The sequence below is a fragment of the Anas acuta genome, chromosome 5 (assembly GCF_963932015.1).
Source record: "Anas acuta chromosome 5, bAnaAcu1.1, whole genome shotgun sequence".
NCBI lineage: Eukaryota > Metazoa > Chordata > Aves > Anseriformes > Anatidae > Anas > Anas acuta.
This window is the reverse complement of record NC_088983.1, coordinates 14,423,559-14,438,745: the sequence shown is the minus strand read 5'-3', so window position 1 is coordinate 14,438,745 and position 15,187 is coordinate 14,423,559. Positions and strand designations below refer to the sequence as shown.

Sequence of the window (15,187 nt, the reverse complement as noted above, 5' to 3'; positions counted from 1 at the left end):
ATATTTAGAAAAAGAAGTCTTCAGAGTCCTAATATGCCATTTTATCATAAAACTAGGATATTTTATGATTTTTTTCTTGCATTTGATGGTCTGGAGAAATGACAGTACACAGTGTTACTGTGCTGTTAAAACTTACATTGAATAAATGTCTTTACCAAAAAACATATTGCAACTTGTGCTGCAGAAACAAACCACAATGAACCTTTTGTATAGCAGTGCTTTGTGATACCATGTTTTAGATATGATTAAAATTCCAGATTATCTTACTTGTACCGAGTAAGCAGACTGTGCCACTAACAGTCTAGGCTAGTTTTCTCTCTAGCATGTTTTTCATCATTTCATCAGATGCTATTTTTATAGATTTCCCTCTTCAATAAAAGTCCTTGCTTTCCCTAATATAACGTTAATTTGTGATTGATCTTTTCTGAGGTGGAGGAATAAGGTCGAAGCATATATTGGCATCCTGATGGCTTGAGCTGGTCACTGCCAGCTCTTGATCAGCAGCCAACTTTTCAATTAGGAGGTGAGAGCGAGTGATCTGTGCTGTTTTTGCCATTTATCTCATCTCTAAGGAGAGACACATTTTGCCTTTCTGAAAACAGCTCGGAAGACTCTGCAGTTCAAGTGCATTTTGATCAGTGGCTGATCTCCGCCTCACATCTGAAAAGTTCACTGGGGTTCTCAGCACCATTCAAAATGCTTGGAGGTGAAGGTATGAAACACAGAAAATGATCAGAGTAGTAATGATGATAATACCAGAAAAAGATAGACTGGTGAAGCAGCTAAGATATTATAATCCAAAAAAATGTTATGGGTAATTTTCTTCTCATAACCTGAGGACAAAAACTTTATTACTCTTTAAACTCCAATATTGCACCAATTAAATTCCAGCTTAAGAACTAAGGTTTCCAGTCCACTTTTCATTTGAAAAGGTATCTCTTATTCTTGTTCCCAGACGTCCCATAAGAACAACTTTTTATTCTTCTGTTTTTTCATCTTCATATTTCCTATAATTAAAAAGCATGAAGGAATATTAAATTACAGAAACTTTGGCAATGTGCTTTCAGTTTTGCAAAAGTGCATTCTTGAAATAATGCTATTTTCTCATACAAGAAATAATATATATTAAAAAAAAAGAAAAGAAAAGAAAAGAAAAGAAACTTCAAGCTCTTTTTCTTTTTTCCTGCTGCATTTAACTTTTCTACCTCACAGCTCAGATTGCTTTTTTTAATCAAAGCAGTAATGGAAGAACAGTCCTTACACTCAAATGCAATCACATTTAATCATATTTAATATCCTTATTTCTCAGCTGATCAGACTCTAAAAATTTGATTGCTTTAGTTTGATTTAAAACTTAAGGTAAGTCAAACCCAATGAAGAAGTGTATTTTTGTTATTAGTGTGCTCCAATTATATGGTTTCTTAAGTTGTTTTTGAGCTTTTGTCTACTGCATTGTGGAATAGAAATTTCTGAAAAATATCTGCCCATACATCACCCTCTCAGTGGAGGTGGACATGTATTAAAAAGGTATAAGTTTAGCCAAATATATATGTATATATATTTGCAGAAGTAAAAATGAGCTGATTTGATGATTCATTAGTCTTTCTCCTACAAGAGCTAGCATCTGATTTGATGAGAATGTATTGTATTATTGAATTATGCTTTTCTGTTGTTTTCCCCGGAGTTGTTTCCCAGTGATGTTCAGTGGGACCATATTCTGAGTTCTTTTACTCCCTGATAAATCCAAAGTAATTCCAGTTGACACTGAAGTCTCCCATCTCTGTCTGTAGTCCCCATTTTCAGGCTGTAAACAAAGGGCTGTAGCTGTAGTGATGACACTTATCAGGTCTTTTGACTACATTAAAGTCCATTATAATTGCTGTAATTACCTTCTAAGTTCCAGAACATAATCTCTTTATAACATACAAAATGCTTGCTTCCTGCTTGTATTAATGTAAAGGAACTGTGTGTTCAACATGTCAGAATTTCTTTTGATGAACAGTGTGTGGGTTCCTTTATTCTCAAACTGGATTATGCACTTTATATGGGAACACAGTAGTTAAAAGTCCAAAGCATGACTAGCACAGATGATGATGGTGAAATGTGCCCAAAGACTAAATACTTTAAGAACAAAACTTCAGAGGCCCATTTGCTCGGTGGTGAGCTGGCTGTAGGTAAACACTTCCCTGAAATCTCCTGTGTTCATATATTACTTGCAGCCTTACTTCCATGTGAGTGTATGGAACAATTATGATTTCTGTATAGACTGAGACTGCAGAATATGCTAATACTTGATCCTCCCAGCCACATACATAAAATTTGCTAAGCCACAGAACTGAATGAAACTAATGAAATGTTCCATTCCTTTTTAATTTGATGCATGTGTTCTGAGTGGATGAGAAGGAACAGAGAAGGAAAGGGCATGCTTGTGCCAAAGTTCAAGGTCGAGACACTACAGAGTCTTAGTGAAATCTCAGAGATTGATGTTTGGATTTCTGGAGCTGTATGACCATGAGGGTTTGACAGGCATATGTAAACTGTAGGAAAGTTCCTTTAGAGATATAGCTTAACAGTAATGAGAGGTAGTCAAAACACCTGCATGTTGTCTGTGTTGGCATCATAGATCAGGGTCTTGTATGGAAAGATGATAATTTCATTAATTTAGCATGAAGGAGAATTTATAAAATGATGGACACTGCTGGGTAATCTGGTATGGCTCAGACTTAACTTGTTAATGTGGCCTTGAAACTATATAGCTTTATGGTTACTTTCTTGAATGCAGACCTGTCTTCTGGAGATCAGTTATTACCTTCTGTGAAATTCATTACACATGCACCATCAATAATCGACAAAAAAGAGGGAGTGTAGCTCCAGTTGGCAGGGTATATCATCTTTATAATGTATTCCTGGTTGCTGCTGGTGTATGTCTACCCAGTCATGTCACAGCAATTGTGAGATCAGGAAGAAAATGTACAGTGCAAGAGAGGAGGAATGTACTATTAGCTTGTAAAGTGGCTGTCCTGTACTGACTTTCCTTAAGTCCCCTCCGTTCAGAGTTTGGCAATTTGGGGGACATTACAGATAGTGTAATTTAAAAAAAATGTTTTAGGGGAAAAACAATACTAATACATAACCTCATGTCTTGGTTATGTTCCAGTTGGCTAGCGGTACTCTGCCTTCCATTGTTCAGCCTGTTGATTCACTCTGATCTGGTGTTTTAGTTTGTTTTAGTAGCCAAAATATTGTGCTAGGCTGCTGCATAGTTACTATATTTCTCTCACGAGGTGGGTGAGTTTTGAAGGTAATATGAAATGATTCTCTCATAGCTTGCAATGTAGTTTGGGACAGAAGGCCCTGCATTGATATAAGATGATGATTTAAGGTTTGGCAGACGTTGTGTAACAGTTACCATGCATTTTTCCTCCAAATTCTCCTAATTCAACTTAATAGGCAAATCATGTTTTCTCTCTGCTTTCCTGATCATCCTCCATTAACCTGCAGTCGTTGATAAATATGCATTGCCTCATAATATTGCATAAACATTTTTAGATGGCAAATAGAGAGTAAACAAAACCCAAGTTAAAATGATATTAAAGACTTTGATGGCTTATTAATCATTTATACAAAGCTTATTAATCAAATGGATACTTTAAAACAAAATGCTTCCAAAATCAGAAAACAGAGGCAATGCTAGCTTTATCTCTCTTTGGATGTGAAAGCTGGTGGGAACCAGTTCTCCATCATGCTTAATTCACTTTTTAAAGTCCAGACTCCAAGAACAGGAATATATCCCAGTACTGACTCACTGGCTCTGTCTAGACATGGGTCTTTGACTCTAGGGCTTTGCCTGTTCTTGGCCTAAAAGGTTACTCTGCACAAAAATCTGTCTCCTGCATCACAGTTTTCTTCCATTTTCCTTACTCCATCATTTACTGCTAAATGAATGGTTTTCCCATCTCTCTGTTCAAAGTGTAGTGAATAGATGTGTGCTTTGTATGCCCAAGAACTAATAGATTTGGAAAACACAACCGACTTCCTCCCTCTCTCATTAGCTCTCCTCTGCTAGAGGCTTCAGCACTCCAAGTGAGAGCACAGAATACTCATAGCAACTGAGGAAACACCAGGGTGGGATGCAAAAATGAGCTCTGGAAGCTGGGGAGAAGCATGAACCACTGACTGTAGGACTACCAGTGGAGAAAACTACAAAACTGAATGGAAATCTGGAGAAAGGTGGAAATAAGCAGCCAGGAGTGTAAGGAGAATAAATTGGTAGACTTTCTGCAATTAATCTTAAAAGGTAATTTGGCTACCAGCTGTGAACCAATGTTTGCTAGGCTGGTTATTGTTTTGCTTCTGATCTTCTGTAGCTAGAAGTTCTGATTCAAAAGTGCTGGGAAGTTGGGTCACCATGGTAAAGGAGTTGGGCTGCTCAAAATATGGAGACAGTGTAATTCTTCTGAGATCCTAAATCAGAGCTGTAGTAAGAAGTCAGCTCTCTTACTCAACTTGTTCTGATTAATGTATTTTTAAAGTTATGGGGGAAATTCGGGGTCAGTAGAAGTCAATAGCAAATTTATGTTGAATTTGTACGGGCCAAGATTTTGCTTGTAATTTAAATAAGAAAGAACATCTTTTGGCACACTCTAAACTTGTCATGCCGAAGCATAATTTCTTCCTAAGTATTCAACTTGCCTGGTTGAACATGAGTTAAAGGATACATGGCCTGGTCCACATTTAACATGTTAGCTGGACCATATTAAAATTCACCCTTTAATTCCTAGTCTAGACAAAGTCACACTACATAAGACAGGGGAGAAGCTGTCTACAGTCTGGGTGATTAATGGGCTGAAAGCAGATGTGAGATATAAAAGAGTTTGTAAGCCTTCTTTACTACCTGGAGGTAAAGTTTGGCTGTCACAGGCAAGAGAAAAGGGATAAATTTCAAAGGAGGCTGAAACTGCAGCCAAAATGCATTAAATGATTACACGGTCAGGACTTACTTTGATCACACCTCAAAAGTAAAACAAACACAAGCATAAAGCAGAAAGTTTTTTTTTTTTTTTTTTTTTTTTTTCCTTTTTCCCCAAAAATAGCTCCCAAGGATGAATTCATTAAAGAACAAGCACTCTAGGGCAGTGGTACCAAACATTACTTGGTGTTTAAATCTCTCATCCCCACTGTAAAGGTGAATGGGACTCTGCTTAGGGCACTTGTGTAACCCTGCAGTTTCACATCATCCCCAGGAAGAGAAGGGGGTTGCTGTCAACCTTTGAATACCTGTAACGTATCTGGAAGCAAGTGGGGTCTAGCTAGTGCACTTTGTGCAGTCCTATGCATGTAACCTAACACAGAAGTCATCAAATACCTGGAGTTCAGCACCAGTGGAAAAAAGAGCCAGTGTACCAAAAATGGAAAATGAAATCATATGAACTTTTGTGGAGAATGTCTGTGGATTGCAAAACTGCAGAACTGGTGTTGTCACTTCCATTTAAGACAGAGAATTAGAGAAGGGAAATATGAAATGGCTTATCCCAGCTACCCAGGCTGTGAAAGGTAAAAATCCCAGATCTCTGTTTCAGTCTAGTGCTGTCTTATAAACACCTACTGAGAAAGAAAGAGAGCAAGTATTTTCATATACATGTATGTTCTGGTTTGGACTCAGAGAAACAGGCAGCTTGATGAACACAGTATGTTCACTCTGTGTGACTGGATTTTAGTCAAGATAATTTTGTGATTCAGGAAGGCAAAGCAGTGTGGCAGCTTGTTTAAGTAGTTTAATTCCTCAGACTAGAGAATGGCCTGTCCAGAAACCAGGTCAGATCTGAACTTCACTTCAGTTTCAAAATAGTGCTGTGCATACTTTGCTATATGAAGGAGTCAAACTTCCTGCGTATATAGTGTAGAACTGATGGTTTTGTTCAAGCCCACATCTGATAATATTTGGCACTTTACAATTCCAAACCTTTGCAGGTGTTAAGTAACTCTATAACACAATTTTGAGACACACAAAAGACTGCAGTTCCTCTTCTCTGCCACGTTTTCCTGAGTGTGTGGGAAAGAATCCAATTAAAGCTCGGAGGCAGCATCACTATGTTTTCTGATAGCCTGCATATGAGAGACTGAGGACTTGGGTTTGTAGTGTTCTGTCTTGTGTAATTTTACACACCTACCTGTAAGTTCAACAAGTGTCTACCAAGAGAGAATGTGGGATATCCAGGTTGTTGTATGCTTCTCTCTGTTGTCTGTACATAATTTGGTGTATCATGTATAGTTTTAGAGCCTCAGTTTACTGAAGTTCAGAAAGGTGGGGTGATGCATTTGCTCTTTCTAAAATTCTTTGAGAGTTAAGGTTGCAAAGATTTTTTAAAAATATGCCCAATATTATATATGTCTGGTTTATAATTTATAGTAGGTATCCTCAAGGTACAGCATGGGTACAGAGGTCCTCTGAAATCTTAGAAATAGTATAAACAAGTCTCTACCAGTGTTTTCCTGGAAAGCTATGGTGGTTAAGATTGTTATTTATTCATTTGGTTGTTTCTAATATTGCTTGCAAAAGCTCTAACAAAAAAATGCACCAGCAAAATAAATTCTATCTGGGTATTTCACTAAACATACAACAGTTTTTCTGCTGCAGACTAGGTATACAAACACATTTCAAGCAATTCCAAGCAATTCCAACAGCTGCAAGTATATCTAATTTGAAAAAGATTGCTCTGATAATATGGTAACAAATAAACATAAATCATACCAAACCTGGAAAAAGAACAAACACTTTCTTTATTTTTGTTACTTAAAAATTCTGCTAATAAATGTAGCAGTAGAGAATGGCTTCAATAAACAATACAAACATTACTTTTTAATTTTTATTTTTACATTTTAAGTCTTACTTTACACAATTTTTAAGAGGAAAAATACCATGTAGTTAGTGTCACACTTTTACACGTGCCTTGTGCAACTTTGATGGTAATAACCAATACAACAGCCTCAGTTCCTCTGTCAAGGGAAAGGGTGAAGTCTTCATTTACTTCTGCTGTAATAGATTAAACTGGAGAATCCATTTTAGTCAGGGAAGAGTGGATGTTGGTGAAGTTATGAGCTTACTGCACCTTTTAAAATGAAATATTTAAACAAGTGGAACCTTACATTGTTGATGTATTAAGCTGACATAGGATGTAAATCAAACAACACCTAAATGTCTTTTAACAAAGTCAATTACATTATATAAGCATAACAGAGATGGAACTCCTTTATCCCATGCATCTGCCATTTTTTTCTATTGAGATAAAAACCTTTCCACAGATGAGGAATATCATTTATAACTGCTCAGCATTGTGCTATAAACTTAAAAGAAATTAAACAAAAATGTATTCTTTATTAATGTTATTGAAAAATGGTGTTCCACAGTCTAAACATCTACTGGAAACATCTACTCAGTTCCTGAAACCATCTCTGTTAGATTATGTAGATACCATCTATGAAAATACTTCTAAACTTAATCTGTCAAGACTTCAAAGAGTCTATAAGCAAATACTTAGATTTGCATTAGATTTTTGACTTTGAAATCCATTATTGTAAGTTTCTTGCTGACTTTGATGTGCTGCCTTTACACCTCCTGTCTGAGAAAGGAGGTGTAAAGGCAGCACATTAGTTTATAGATGTTCACAGACTGTTTTTCGGATAAGGCCATTTAAATCTCTTTTGAAGGTCATTCCCAGCTCTTATCATTCAAGAAGTAATAATAACAGAGAGCTTCTGCCTAGAGTAAGGACTGCTTTAAAACACAAAATAGCAGGGGTGGAATGAACTTACTTAACTCTTGACCTAGCACAATATCAGCATTCTAGTGTTTTGCTGTGACAATGCCCTGCTAAGGCATACTGTGAAATTTCAATATAGATATATGGAATTAAATGATTAGGGAGAACAAGAGGTTGTAGCTGTTTACAGCTGGCTTTTTTTTTTTTTCCTCTGATTTCTTTGTTTTTATTTGGTACAATTAATAATGTATTGATGAACCATTAAAATACTGCTTGAAACATGCAGTAAGGCAGCCCATGTTCAAACACAGGACAAGAATTTCCTTTGTGCATGTGCCAGCATTTTCAAATCTGGCTGGTTAAATTTAGACTTTGAAAATAATCTGGAAGTAACTTTCTTGCTTTTTCTGAGCCTGATTTTTCTCCTCTCCAGACTCCTTTACTTACTGTGGATGTAGGTGCTGGAATGTGTTTTTTTTTTTTGGATGTTTTTGTCCTTCTGGTATGAGCGTTATATTGTTATAAATCATAAAATGTATTTTGAACCATTTTGGAATGTTATTGTCTTACTTCTTATCACTCTTCTCCCCGATCAGGAAAAATGAGAAATACCTATTTTTATTCTTTTAAGAAGGGGTCTGTTTCCTAGATGCTTGGCCTTGGATAATTTTGATTTCAGTGATTATTTGTCATATGTTTCAGTCTTGCAAAGACAAAGGATTTTGGAAGCTGTTGCAAGTGTTCTTTTTCTCTGAGGATGGATCATTACTTTTGAATGCAAAGTTTGGCATAGAAAGCAATAGAAAACCCAGAAAATAAAAAGATTATTAAATTTATTAGGGACCAATGCCTTTTTTTTTTTTTTTTTTTTTCCCGGGTGGGGGTGCGGTGAGTGGATAAAGTTTGGTAGTGACTGTTGTGTCACGTGTTCTGCAACGTGAGTGCTGACAACTTTTCAGTAACTAGACAATTTACATGTGTTTTATGAGTAGTATTTATTGGTTTTTGAAACTAATCTTGACCAGACGGAGTTCTGTGTGGTTTCAGCAGCATTTTCTGTGCCATTAACAGGTAGAGATGAACTACAAAATATCAATGCAGTGAAGTCATTTTATACGAAACCTTGTCTCTGCTGTTTAAGCAAGGCATAAAAATCATGCTCTGAAGAAAACAGTGGCATCGTAATGCCACCCAAGAAACAACAGAAGTGACCAATATCCAAGAGTTGTAATATGGAAATCTGCAGGGATCCAGAAAAGGACATCTAAAAAGAACAGGAACAAAATTTCAGAATTCAGAAATTCAGATTTCAGAAATTTTATACTGGCGTGTTTGCTATTGCATTTTGAGATGTTATGCATGCTTCTGAGTCAGTTTTCCAGTGATCAGGAAGCTACAAATACCATTTTGTGCTTTACAAGTTATTTGGGGAAAGTAACTAGAATAAGTGGTCTTATTTGAAAAGAGATCTTCTTGCCCAAATTATTTGCAAAATATCACAAAGTTTTCTGAGAATACTGGACATTTAAAAGGTTATGTTTAAACAAAGAATAACAAGGAAAAAGTCAGATATGTCTTCCATTAACCTACTTAAATGCAAACAGCACCTAAAAGTGCTGTTTCAGCATTTGTGCTACAATCCCTTATGTGTTTTCTCACATAAACAGTTTCAGACCCCAGCTTTGCTTCTGTTGATTTTAGGTGCTTATCAAGTCCACATTTTGAATGATTTTTGTGCTTCTCCCCAGATCAGCAGAGGCATGGAATATTTGTCACCCACTTTTCTGCAGATGGGAAGTGATGCATAGAGATGAAATGATTTATTGTTTCACACTCTGTCAGAGCAAGTACTTGTGCTCACCATTCCTAAGGTCTAGGTAAGTTTGGATCACTGCAGAAGCCTTAACTTCTGGGTCTAGAGCCTACTTCATGGCTTTTGCAGCAAGAGGAGGAAAATTCACATATATGAGCCACTCTTCAGCATGTAGATGTAAGGACTGTTGAACAATTTAACAGAAGCTATGGACTGTGTTGAAAGAATGTTCTTTAGAGGTAGTGCTCTCGTGATTTTTTTGTCAGTACAATAAGTGTATTGCTCTGACTGCTCTAACTTCACAGGCAGGTTGGAGCATTTGTGCCACAATCTGTACTGTGGAAGGCTAGAGGAAAGCAACAGCTTGTGGGTAGAAAGGCTACTAAGCCCTCTGCACACCGGGAAACTGTTTTTTATCCTGAACTTTCCAATCTGGCCTAGAAATAAAAGCAATCCTAATGTAGGTCAGGAGGAAAAGAAGTCATTTAGGCCTCTTACCCTAAGCTTACGTATTGTACCAGGGATCATTCATGTCACTGATGTCAAACACTAGATTTAGATAGCTAAAACTTTAACTCCTGTAACGATGACAAGGAATATCCAGGATCTACTTAGATAAATGTAAGCTTGTTTTTCTTAAATGCAAATTAAAATGAAGTATGCCTCAAATTCTTAAGATACTATCCGAATCTGACTTAGGAACATCAGTGTGTATATACAGGAGGATCAAAGTGAAAGTTCTTTTCTAAATACTTTTCTAAAGATTCATAATTTTATGACCTCGGGTTATTTCTTTAAAACCTTCATGTATATTATATTCCTTCTCTTGTTAGTTAAAACAAACTAGCAAACAAGACAAACACCACCAACAAACAAAAAAAACCCAAAAACACAAATAAACAAAACCAAACCCTGCCCAGCAGTATAATTGCAGGGAATTTCAACTACACTATGTGTAGTTCTGCTTGGGGTCCAGCTTTCCACTTTTCCTGCTGACCTGACAACAGCAATGTATTTCCTGTCTGACTGCAGATCACTGGAGAAGTGCCAGTCATAATCTTTCCCTTATTGATTCTGGTCAGCAGCTATTGACAGCTTTAAAAAGATTATGTTTTAATTGGGGATCAGATAGATGGCATTTTAAGGTATTTAATTTCACTTTGTAACTCACTATAGATTATCTGAGTGGTTGCACAACTCAAGGAGGATAAAGACAAATGTGTTGTCCTTTTCTTTAGGTGACCCTGAGTGCAAATGTAGCTCAGGCTAAAGTGACTGAAAATCTTTTTCTATCACTGGGCTGAAAAGGTTGAATGTGAATTCATTAATGTTATCTTTGTTTAAGGCACAATATCTACACTTCACCAAGCTTGCATCTTCAATGGTAACACTTGTTCTTCATGTGGTTTAAGAGAGAAATAGATTGGCAACATAAGTGAAAAATAAAGACAAAGAATTAGAATTCTCATTGTCTTTAAACTTGTATGTTCACTTACAGCTCTACAAAGTGGATGTGCAGAAATACCATCAAAAAGATTGGATGGAGGTCCTTAATTTGATTGTGATTTCTTCTTGCAAAAAAGATTGAAGGCAGTGCTGCAAAAATATGTTTCTTAAACTCTTTCCTGCATGTTCAAAGGAATAAGATCCTCCTACAATGAAAAGCAATTCAAAAAACAAGCAGTTCAAAAACACAGCCCCATGTAACTCAACTTGAACAAGCAAAGTCCAATCATTCTACGTTTAGGACTCAAAATCGTCTGGTGAACTGTCCGACAATGCCTTCAAGAAAGCTAGATTCATCTCACTGTGAGATGCTTAGTAACACATACTGACGAAGTTAGGAACCTAGTGTCCTCTGTATACCAGCTGCATCAAGGATTATAATTTCAAATTTATTGTGCAGTAAGTTTTGAGGCCATTTTTTCTGTCTATTTTTCTTTCTTTTATTTTTTCTATTTTTCTTTTTTTTTATCTTAGTTAAGATAAAAGGTTGAAAGATCCTCTGTTTCTTAGTTTCACCATTGAAGAACATTGCTACTGTTGTGCATAGCAAACTGGAGACCACCGAAGGACTGCAGGAGAAAGCTTGTTTCTGCAGGAGAAAGCTTGTTTGTTCTCCATAATAGTTGTAAGACACATCTTTATGCAGGTAGACAGCTATCACGTAGAGTTAGTATTCCTGATAAATGAATAGATAAATGAGACACAGCTTATATGATAGAAGAGGGATCTTAAATACCCCTCTTAAAGAGTGAGGTGAACAATTGGAAAAAAGAGATGAATGAAATACTTGTTATCCCTTGATATTCGTTATATATTTTCAAAATATATTCTGCAGATTCTGTTATATACTCTTTGTGCTTTGTCATCCCACTTACTCCAAGGAACCAAATACAAGTTATTAAGTCTAATCACCATTTCCCGGCCTTTCAAGTCAACAGACTCCCTGAGATGTAAGTGGAGAGAAACAGGTGTGAAGTAGATGTCTCAAAGAGGCCAGGTGAATTGCACATGGAAAATCACTGGTTCTTTCCTCTGGCTATGGGATTGCCTCAGTTCTTGACATCTAAAATTGTGTGATGAATCCCACATTTTTTTATTTTTTTTTATATTTTTTTTATTTTTTTACCTGAGGGTGCCTACCATAGTTAAACTTTGACTGCAGTAGTGCAAGGTACTGAAGGCAATTATTCTCTCTGCAGTACTTCCACATGACCTGTCACCTTTCTCCTTTCTGCCATTAGGACCTCATAGTAGTGAATGTGTTGCTCCTCATACAATATCTGTGAGGTTGGGAAGCACTGTCATCCCTATAACACTACTGGAGACTTGAAGCATGAGCTGATTGGCAGTATGTCCAAGATTATAGTGGAAATCAGCAGGACAGCAGGGAATTGAGAGCCAGGATAGCATCTGGACAAGGACATAATTTATTCTGCTCTTTGTAAGTCAACTAAACAGGAAACTTGAGAAAATTTGGGATAGGTAGGAGTTCTATGGACTATGCAGAAGTAACGAGCCCTTAGAAGAAGGAAAAAATAAGATGTCCTTTACACTGGGTTCAAGATTTTCTGGTTTTGGCTGAGTACCAAGTCCTAATTTTCCTTGTCTCAAGGAGCTGGTTGAATCAACATGACCTTAGAAATCCTTATAGAAATATAGAGAAAATATGTTTCAGTTTTATGGCCCCCCATTTGACTCTATACTCTCTCTTTCTTCAATTTTTTACATACAAATTTTTCTTCTTCTTGTTGGAACAGTAATCAGTCATCCTTCAGAAAGTCTGTAGGTTCTCAGAACAGAAACAGAGCACATTATTTGAGCAAAGATGGAAGAGAAGAGCCTAGAGGAGCAGGACAAAAATATGAGATGAGGTGATGGATTTATGGGAACTGATTGAGAGATCTGAACAGGCCATCTATTTGGCAGCAGTGTTTGGTGGGCCTGCAGAAGGGTGACATGGATATCAGGAGGGAGAGGAAGGCTATAATCGAAAGGAGAGATGAATGCACTGCAGAACTTAAACTACCCACTGAGGACAGCCTCTCAGAAATACCAAGAAATACAGTGTACTTTTGTACAGAGGATTTAATTGAAATAACCTCTAAGCCCATGTTGAGAAGGCAGTATTAATTGGCTCTGCCAAGCTTAAATGTTGAACAGCAATTTATATTTCATGCACTGACTCTCATATGGGCCAAGAACCAAAGAAAACAGGCTTTCCTGTGGCTAGGGATGAAGATGGTGCCTTTTCTCTCTACATCAGATATTACATATCCCAGAGCTATTTCCTTACATTTGAAAAGACTTTATTTGTGGCTCAGTTCAGACTGACAGACTCCAGGCAAACAGCATCAAACAGTCCCCATAAAGTTTATTCTGAGAAAGTGAGTGATTCCATTTCAGAATGGTTTGGCTGGTGCTTTTATTGTTGTCAGCCCAGGATAATAATTATAAATATCATAATAAACTGATTGAATTTTCATCATTGCCAATCGTTTTTTGTTCACACAAAATGGCTCTGAGGATGAATGACTTCATCCGGTACATCCTGAACCATTTCTTCAACCTAGGCTGAATTCAGCACAGTCCTTTTCATCTCCACGTGGAAGTCAACCCTTTGGTCTTTCCCAGCCTCAGGTTATACTCATTTGCTTTAAGTGGTCAGCAAACTCATCGAAAATCTATGCTCAGCTGCTCCCTGCTGTTTAATGGGCTGATTCAACATCAGAGGGAGAGAGAGGTCTCCTGCATTTTCCTCAATTTTATCCTTCATGCTCCTGATTCACTCATTCAACTATGCCAGTGATAGGAACTGTGGGACTCCACATATATAGATGCAATCCCAGCAGACACTGATATTTGAAGCACTGTGTTCTATAGACCTGCTTTGAGCAAGGTTAGTCAACTCAGCGCTTAAAAAGCTGGCAGCCATCTGGAGCCCAGCCTACGCCAGAGTTCAAAATTGTTTCCTTCCCTGTTGGTAGCAACAATCGGGGGGCTGGAGAGGTTAAAACTTGCTTAGAAGCAGATTTGTAGAAGAGGAGAATTCACTGCAGGCTGAAGTCACAAGGTAACCCCAGATCCTAGAGGTTCATGGACGTTGTGCCCTGTAGAACAACCTCTGCTTAAAGGCATCATTAAACTCCTGATAATTAGCAAGTCATTAGGTTTCAACTACACTTAAAGGTTAAAAGGAGCATCTCTGGTGTTGGATATTTTGTAATTTTCTTTCTATTGTGTTATGTATTCTCTTTGTGTGAAGCGGTTCTGGTGCTCACCTCTTACCCACAAGCTGAAAACAGTGCATACTGAAACTCTTCTTTGAAAACAAAGCAAAAGTTATGTCAGCTTTTCTTAAATTTAGGCCACAGTAAAGAAAATGGTGGTCTAGGAAAGGTTTAACACTGGTGACTCTTTAGTTTTTGATCAGACCCTTGGGGATGAGTTTGACAGCAAGCGCAAGCTCAAGCTGTACAATAGCAGTGCAACACAGCACAGCAAAATGACAAGATGATTATCTATGCCTTGATGAAATAATGTTGGACATGTCATTTCCTGTGGTCAATATTTCCTGTAATGACTCCTTTGGTATGATCTTGCTTGATGAAGTGTTGTTTAACCACTTCTGTTATGTCTGTCTTTCAGTCTACAGAATAATCAAAGCTGTCTTGTTGCATTTGGAACAAATCTTAATCTATTTCAGGCTCAAGAAGACAAAGTATGTCATCCCTAGTATTCCCAAGCAATTGTGCTAGTATTCCTGGTAAACTTTTCCTAACAGGTAAAGCACTGTAAACCACACAAATTGTTTGCAACAGTTGCAGATTAGTTTTCATGGCCATAGGTTTCTCACAGGGTGATGCAAAATCTTTTGTCTCCTCCTGACTTTTGAAGTCAGTGAAATTAAGTAATGATATCCCTCTTTTCACTGTAATGGAATAAACTGAAACTAACTAACTAAATAAAACAAATAAATAATAATAAAACAAAAACAAACAAACAAAAAAATGCTACCATACAATATAATAGAGTGGAGTAGAGGAGTTTGAGAGCTGATCTGTATGATGGCTGTCTCTCTAGCCATGCTGTGTGAACAGAGGGCCAAAAT

The 15,187-nt window shown here is 37.1% G+C and overlaps 1 long non-coding RNA gene across 2 annotated transcripts in view; it reads left to right on the top strand.

Moving 5' to 3' along the window:
- Positions 1 to 15,187, top strand: part of LOC137856920 (uncharacterized) — a 55,872-nt gene that overhangs the window by 21,814 nt on the left and 18,871 nt on the right. For both annotated transcript variants that reach the window (XR_011096878.1, XR_011096877.1), the window contains exons 3-4: positions 9,509 to 9,637; positions 11,072 to 13,975. This is a non-coding gene — a long non-coding RNA (uncharacterized lncRNA). The remainder of the gene's footprint in view (positions 1 to 9,508; positions 9,638 to 11,071; positions 13,976 to 15,187) is intronic.